The sequence below is a fragment of the Bos indicus genome, chromosome 7 (assembly GCF_029378745.1).
Source record: "Bos indicus isolate NIAB-ARS_2022 breed Sahiwal x Tharparkar chromosome 7, NIAB-ARS_B.indTharparkar_mat_pri_1.0, whole genome shotgun sequence".
Taxonomy (NCBI): Eukaryota; Metazoa; Chordata; class Mammalia; order Artiodactyla; family Bovidae; genus Bos; species Bos indicus.
This window is the reverse complement of record NC_091766.1, coordinates 28917940-28926458: the sequence shown is the minus strand read 5'-3', so window position 1 is coordinate 28926458 and position 8519 is coordinate 28917940.

Below are 8519 nucleotides of genomic sequence, written 5' to 3'. Positions count from 1 at the left end.
GGGCCCCGATATTTCTCACTACCAGTGAAGGAACTCTGACCCACACACTCACCAGCATTTAACCTTTGCTGTATTAATTGTAAAAAATAATCTGTCTCCCTGTAATGTGCTATATGACCATCTTTCAATATTTCTATTAGTCATCTTGTTCCTTTTCTGTCAACTGGTTGCTTATATCTTGTTGCTTTTAAAAATACACTGAGTAAAAAAATTGGCCCTCTTATATATAAAACAGATAAGGACTTACTATACAGTACAGGGAACTCAATATTCTGTAATAACTTATATGGGGAAGAATCTGAAAAGAATGAGCATATATAGATGTGCAACTTTATCGCTTTACTGCATACCTGAAACTAACATAATATTGTAAACCAACTATACTCCAATATAAAATAAAAACTAAATTAAAAAATAAAATTAAATTAAATCAAGACAATTGCTATAGAATCTTAAAAAAATTGGCCCTTTGCCTGAGGTATATATTGCAAATATTTCCCCAGTCTCTTTTTTGTTATTTGACTTTATTTCTGATGTTATTCCCCAAATGGAACTTAAAATTTTAAATGTAATCAAATTATCAATCTTTCCCTTTATGGCTTCTGAATTTGATGTTAAATACAGAAGCATCACTCCCACTCCAAAAATATAAATAAATTATCCATGTTTTCTTTTAGTACCATGATGCTTTCACTAAATGTTTGATCCTTCCGGAATTTATTTTGTTATAAAAAGTTATACTGGATTTCTGGCTATTTTTCCATACAGCCAACCTGCTATTTTGAGGTATATTTAAGGCAGTAACATAGAACATTTGCTGGTCAAACAATGTTTGACTACAAATAAAGATGAAATTACTTATATGTTTTCATGTATTAATCTTACTTTTAAAAATATTAATAGAATACTAATTTCATGTTTTATGTTTCTTTAAGAAACTGTAATTTACAAATAAACAACATCCAATTGTACATTTTGTGTTATAGAAACATGAGAAAGAAATAATCTCCAAATTCTTTTAAGCAAGAGACTCCTTACATAATACTCCACAAAAACATTTTTAAATGACTTTTTCAGTAGAGCTAAAATTGCCATTTTAGGGTTATATACCAGTTGAAACTGCTGTACTTTTTGCTTTACTAAGAAACACTACAATATTTTCATCCAAGTGGTAAAAATATGAGTATTCTGCCCCAGCTATAATCCAGATCACAGAAATGGTACAATTAAAGTGCATTACATCATCCCACCCAAAATTCATTCAAACAGGCAGAAGGAAATAACATGAAGAATGATTGAGTAGGACATCTTTGGGAGTTAAGTCAAGCTTATGGCAAAGACTGAATGATGAGTCAAACGCAGCCTCTAAACAACCCTAAAGGTACTACTTTATCTCCTCCTACCTTGCAAACTTTTCCCATTCAGCCACCAACTAGAGCTTGACTGTATCTGTTCTCTAAGAGGATTCTTGTCCATTCTGTTCCCAGCACCTCCCTTTGCATCCTGGGGTGGCTGTCTCACCCTGCATGTTCTTGTCCCCCTTGTAACCAGGATGAGATGGAAATAGCTGGTAGATGAACAAGTAAAATTAATATATATGATCTACCTCACCCAATAACCCGGTTCTCAGCATTTTCATACTATACATATATACAAAGAATCTCATGGCCTCTGCTTCTATAATGTTTCCTATCTCCTTCCCTTCTTAAAATCTTCCACGCATATGATGAAGTTGTAAGCACATAACAGACAGCTCCTCCTAGTCCAGAGTAAAAACCAAGCGCCTACAATAGCTTACAAGACTGCTACAGTAAACCTCCTCCCCACCCAAACACACACACAGCCACCTCTTGGACTTAATGGGATGAGCATTTGCCTTACTGAGAATATTCAGTTCTGTGGTAGAAGACAAGAAAACAAATGAGGTGGATGCAAATCGTTAGGTGCGTTAAGCATAGATAATTAAATTATTATCTAACATACCTGGGAGATATGTTAGATAAAGCAAGTGGAGCATATACGTGTGAACCTAGATAGAAAGGAATGTAAGAACCAAGTAAATAATACATATTCATGATACACTAAATATACCTAAGGCCCAGGAAGCACTGAATATTCACGGTATCCTAAATACACATGAGGACACAAAGCACTCAGTATCTGGGAGGTCCGACCTTAGCCACTTGTTGGTGATGCCTGTGCCCTCTGTCCTGGACATGCAGATAAAGCCCTTAAGTGCTCCTCAGGCTAACGCTACAGATCTCAGCCAGGATCTCCAACAGAGCGAGCTGTGCCAACTGCAGGCATCCTCACCCCTCACCTGTGGTCCTCGTAACAGATGGATGTCGTACAGAAACAGGACAAAGGAACATTGTGTAACATGGAATTCAGGAGATGTGGCCCTTCCTCTGCCTGTACCCCAGCCTGTGTACAATCCACTCCATTTTCTTCTACTTACTATATGCTTTGGTTTAAATTGCTCTCATAAACTGTGTGATTTGTGCATCTTCAATCTGTTAGCTTTCAAGAGAAAGCTAGGGGATAGCTTGGCTGACCGTGCACTAGGGGGCTGCCACTGCAAAGCTGTATCCATACAACGTGGTTGACCACTGTGCTCCTCATCTGAGCACTAGCCACACTGTTCTCCTTCCTTTCCCTTAAATACCCCAAGCACATTCGGACCCCAGGACCATTGCATGTGCTCCTCCCACTGCCTGAAACACTATTCTACAGACAACATGACTAGGTCCCTCATTTCCTTTATGTGTCTCTTCCCTGAAACTCCTATATAAAATCACATCATTTTCTGGCAACAGTTCACCAACACCAACTGGGTCCTACAATTTGATTTTGACACTACCTGGAGTTAGGGCAAACACAACGGGTTAAGGGTGCAGTCCCACAAAACTGCCCCCACATCAGATGCCAGCTGTACGTGGGGTCCCTAAGCTACCTGCATTTCTGCCCAGTCAACTATGAATTTGGCAGTTCCCATGAAACTTTTCCCCAACAAGCAGGTTCAGTGATTTCCTGGAATGACTCACAGAACTTGGGAAAGCATTATACATATGATTACAGTTTTATCATAAAGGATAGAAGGAACAGTCAAATGGGAGAGATGCATAGAAAAAGATATGGGAGGAGACAGATGGTCCAGAGCTCCCATCTTTCTCCAGGCACACCATCTCCTCAGACAGAGATGTGTTAACTAACCAGGTAGCTCTCTGGACCCTGTGTTGAAGAGTTTCTATTTAAGTTAATTACATGAAAGTGTTAGTCGCTCAGTTGTATCCGACTCCTTGTGACCCCATGGGCTGTATCCCACCAAGCTCCTCTGTCCATGGGATTCTCCAGGCAAGAATACTGGAGTGGGTTGCTATTCCCTTCTTAAGGGGATCTTCCCAACCCTGGGACTGAACCCAGGTCTCCTGCATTGCAGGCAATTCTTTACTGCCTAAGCCATCTGGGAAGCCCTAAGTTTATGACATATTCATGACTTACCAAGTCCTATCAAATCATTGGCCATTGTGATTGAACACAATCTCTGGTCCTTCTTCCCTCTAAAGGTTCCAAACCTCTAACCATGTAGTTGGGTCCTCTGCTGACCAACCCCAATGCCAAAGCTAACTCAGGGCCTGCCAAGAGTCACTTCATTAATGTAAATTCAGGTGTAGTCAAAATGGGCTCTTTATGAATAACAAAACACATTCCTAGCACAGGAAATTCCAAGGGTTTTAGGAGTTCTGTGCCAGGAACCAGGGCAAAAACAAAAACGTCTATTTTTCTTATACCACAAAATTAGAAATATCTTCTTCCTAGGTACTCCCTGTTCTCGTTGCCGTATTTATCATTAACTAGCACCCAACATGTGGGATATATTCGTTTGTGTATTTGTAGATGGTCATGTCCTCCCACTAGAATGTAAACTCCACGAGGGCAGGATTTGCTTTTTTCCTATTGTTCTATCTCCAGCATCCGGAACAGTTTTTAGGCTAAAACAAGCACATGTGTGAGTGGATGTCATGTCAGGATAGAATAGAGATGCCACCACCTCATCTCCTTCCTTGAGAGTGTGCTTTATCCACAGGAAAGCTGGGAAGGACGGTCCTGGGTTCAGTATGACTCTGCCCTGCCTCTCCCAAGTCTCGCCAGCCACATCTGGCTGTGAAAGGAACAGAAATCCATTGCACCTGGCATAGGAATCTGCAGTGGGAACTGGAAAGCTGGCTTCATTAAATGATGATGAAAAGTGGGCCACTGAGGTCCCCACTAGTCACAAGTCACATTCCATAACAGGAGCAGGGAAGCCGCAAGGAGATGGAGACAGTCAGTCTGTCAACAGAGGCAGGAGAACAGGACAGCTGCGCCCAGAGAAGCAGGGGGAAGAGATTATGTGACACCGGAGAGAGATTTAGGGGTTTTCTAGACATCATCACTATGACCTGCCAATTCCCTTCCTATCCTTGGGCATTATGAGAGTTGTCAGCTTTCAATAAACCCTCTTTGTAACTAAGCTGGTTTGAATGGTTCTTGGCCACAAATGTTCCTTGGCCACAGGGCGAAGATGGCACAGGTGTAGGGCTGGCCCAGAGAAGCCAAACCCAGGAGCCAGCTTAGCCATCTGTTCCCATTCCCGTCCCATTAGCAGGGCAAGTTATCCTAACTGCAGTGCCTTCCTGACCCTACCCAAGTCGGACCACATGGATCCTCTCTCCCGGGGACCTGGACTTAGAATGGAGACGCCAGACAGGACTGCCAGCAAGGCAAGCCATGTGTTTGGAGAATCGCAGATAGCCAGTGGGCAGCAGGAGAAAGAATGAGACGGAGGGAAAGAAAGAGCAGAGGGAGAATCGTGATGAGAGACAGAGACACCAGGGGGACAGGGGTGGGTGGGGTGTGGGGAGGGGAAGGGACAGTGGGGGAGGGGAGAGAAAGGGAGAAGTTGCCCAGGTGCCTGAAGATGGTCCACGCCCCAGGCCAGCCCCCATGACACTGTATATCCCTTCCACCCTTCCCCCATAAGACCTCTCTGCCCTACATTACATTTGCCTATTTTGCTTAAGTTACCTCGAACAGGTTTGTGCCACTTACAGCTTACAAATCCTCGACTAAGGCAAGGTGGCATTAGCAGGCAGGGGTACGCAGGTGAGCCTGCCAAGCATGGAGGGAGCCTCAGGCCCTCGGAGCCCTCACGAGGAGTGGGACAGAGATACGTGGCCTTCTGGGAGAATGTCGCATTTATATTCAGCGCAAGTTCATCAGCTTCCATCACTAGACGACAAGAGGGAAGTCCCTTCAGCTGGCCCTGGGGATGCTGCTTGGTCGCCTACATGACTTGAGCCTGCCTCACCCACCAGAGTCAGTCACAGGAACCCGGCTGGGCCCCGAGACTATCACACGGGGATTTCAGAAGTTGCGTGAGGCCCCTCGAGATAGTTACCATTACAGGTAGTGAGGCTCTCCTAGGCTGCAGGGCACTTTCCGCCTCTGACCCTAGTGCTCAATGACTGGACAACCAAGACTCCAGGTGAGGGGCGGAAATGAGTCACCTCAACTCACCAACTCTGGGCACATCTGGTTGTGTGGTCCGAGGGCCTCTGGGAGCTCCTGGCTGGGGACTTCTCACCCCAGCCTGGGGGCAGCACGGACCAGGAGACAGTCTGGTCTCCAGCTGCTGCCATCCTTTATTATTTGTCCCTGTATGTCATCACCGAGGGTACAGTGGGGGTTTTGGGGTGGGTGGCAGACACACAGGTACCTGGGGACTTCTGAGGCTGAGCACAACACACTGGAAAGTTTACGAGCTTTGGTCACAGAGTCCCCAAGCAAACACTCATCTGTGCACCAGATCTTCGCAGTTGGCCAAAGGTCCGTAGGGTCCTCTGTGCCCAGCTCTGTAGACTCCTGGCTGATGCATAGAAGAAAGGGCCGTGCCACGCTGCTGAGGGGCTGTGAGCCCAGCGTCTGAGCTTTCAACTGCCTGGGAAACACCAGGCCCTTAGGAGGAACGCAGAAGATGTTTCCCAAACAAATTCTGCCTCCTATGCATTCACCCACTTTCAAAATTCCTTCTCTGGAAGGAATTTGGTCACTAGATCTGCAAGTGCAGCTCTAGCCCATCCCCCATCAAGTCAGGGTGTCCATCCTCCAAGGTTAAGCAGGTTAGCTCATGCACACTGGGGCCCACGGAGGGTTGGTGGCAGGTCAGAACACTGGGTCAATTCCTTTGTCTTCTTCCTCACCAAGTGTTCTACTCTCTGCAATAGGACAGGTGGGTGGAGGCAAAGCGGACCACGCCTCGTGCAGTTCGGGACCAGCTGGGATCACTGGGCCGCCTAGGAGTTACCACCTACCCCTGCCCTTCCAGAAGGCACAGGACTCTCTTCAGAAGCAGACAGGCTCCTTCTCAACTGAAATTCTTCAGTAACCCTAAGTCAAAGACGCCAAGCTCCGGACTGATTTCTCTTTCCCAAAGAACCTTCCTTTTTCTTGGAAGGGTTAAGAGTCACCCTGTGTCAGGGGGCTCTTGAGCTTTCCCTTGGAACACCAGTGCCTGAGGCATGCCCTTTCTAACCCGCCAGCCCCCTTATCATCCCTCTCCCCACCCCCACTGTCTCTGTTCCAGTATGAATGGTCCTGAGCTCCTCATTTCTCTCTGGAGTGCAGTCAGCTTGCCTGGGGACAAGGTAGGTTCCTGTCAATCCTTATAAGCTATAAATTCCAAGGAACTTGGGCAAGAAAAAAGAACAACATAACTCTGTGTGTGTGTGTGTGTGTGTGTGTGTGTGTGTGTGTGTGTGTGTGTGTGTTTTAGGGGAGGCAGTGAAGACAGGCATCTATTTTTGCCACCAGTAAAGCCCTACTTGGCAGGTTTCTAAGTCCTTTCTCTTGTTTGGGATGCTTAGTGTAGCCCATAACCTGAGTTCCTCAATTCTGTCCAGCCACCAGACTCTCTAGGGGAGATTCAGTTACTCCCAAGGGTGCCTCTGAGTTTTGCTTAAGTACAAACAACCGCCTGCCTCATCCTGCCCACCCACACCATCCTGTATGCAGACCTACACCTTGGAAGAGCCGGAGAGGATGCCAGGAGAATTTATCAAGTGCCACTGGGCCTCAGGAAACGTTCATTCTCACATTTACCTCCTCCTTCTTTCCCCTCACGGAACTCCGGTTCTAAACCATGTCACCCCACCGTGCCCATGCATGATCCCAGGGCCCGTTCTCACCCTTCTTAGCCTCAGAAGGTCTTGACAATCTCATGTTCTTGTCCATGATGATTTAGGAGAATGGGACCCAGTTCTGGCCAAGGAGACATGAGGGGATGTCTGTAAGAGGCATCCAAGAAAAGTTTCTTCCCTCCTAAGAGAGACAGACTCAGTCCTGTCCCCTGGACTTTGTTGCCTCTGGATGGGGCTCCTCAAATTCTCATGGCCATCAGAGGAGGGACAAAACAAGACAAAGCAACGAGTGGTGCAGAGAAGCAGAACCAGCAGTATGGAGGACTCTGCTTGGAGCTCACCCCGCTCTCTGCTTCATGTTATGGAAAAAAACACTTTTCCTTGTGGTTTAAAGGCCGTCTGAGCCACGGTTTCTATCACACGAAGCTGAAAACATCCAACTTCACCACCATCCTACTAGAGATGCCCTCCTCTCCATGACTGTGCTAAGAGGTCACCCCTGCTAGGCTAGGGACTGTACCTCTCTTCCACTGGCTAATGATCAGTCTAGAAATAGATCCTACAAAATTTGAGATCTGATCTAGAAGCAGGGGGTGGGTAGTTGGACTACCTTCTCTGGAGAGTGATGGGGAGATGGGACCACCTTTTGTGTCCAACCTGTAGCCCTTTAATGACTGCATGGTGCCCAGGGTGCCCTTGGGCCCCTGACCCTGCCACCCTTATTAGGAAGAATTTTTGAATCAAACAGCATGACCAGCCTCCAACAAGGCCTGCTGAGGCCAAGAAGAAGTCTAAGCAATTTTTTTAAAGGCTTCCACAACATTAAAATAAAGTAATTCCAATAAAGGATTATAGAAATTATAGTTAAAATGTTTACATTCTGCAAATGTAAATATGTTTCACATATCCCCACTCCCTAATAAAATGTACTAGAAAAGGATCTGGTTATGGGAAGTGAGTTTAGAGTTGTGGTTTTAAGGTCTTCCTTTTCTAATCTTTTCAGGAGCCCTGTGGGACAGTAAGCACATCATTTGGAGCTGATTAAAGGTCTGAATTGGAGATCCTTTGTGAGACTCTATGATGGTCTCTTCCAGAATCAAAAAATCATCCACTTGCCCCAGCAACCAGTCAGCCAAGCACCCATTGCCGCCAAGCCCAACTCTTTCATTCTGAGCTTCTAGTTATCAGATGTAGGTGGTAGAGGATTCACGGTGGCAAGGGCCATCATGACAGCCAGAAAAAAGGTTAAGATTTTTGACAATTTCTGCCAGCTGTATGCTGAGGCCCCTCCAGGCTTCCAGGATCTGGGTCTGGGTTGCCTCCCTGGCTCCAGAAGACTCC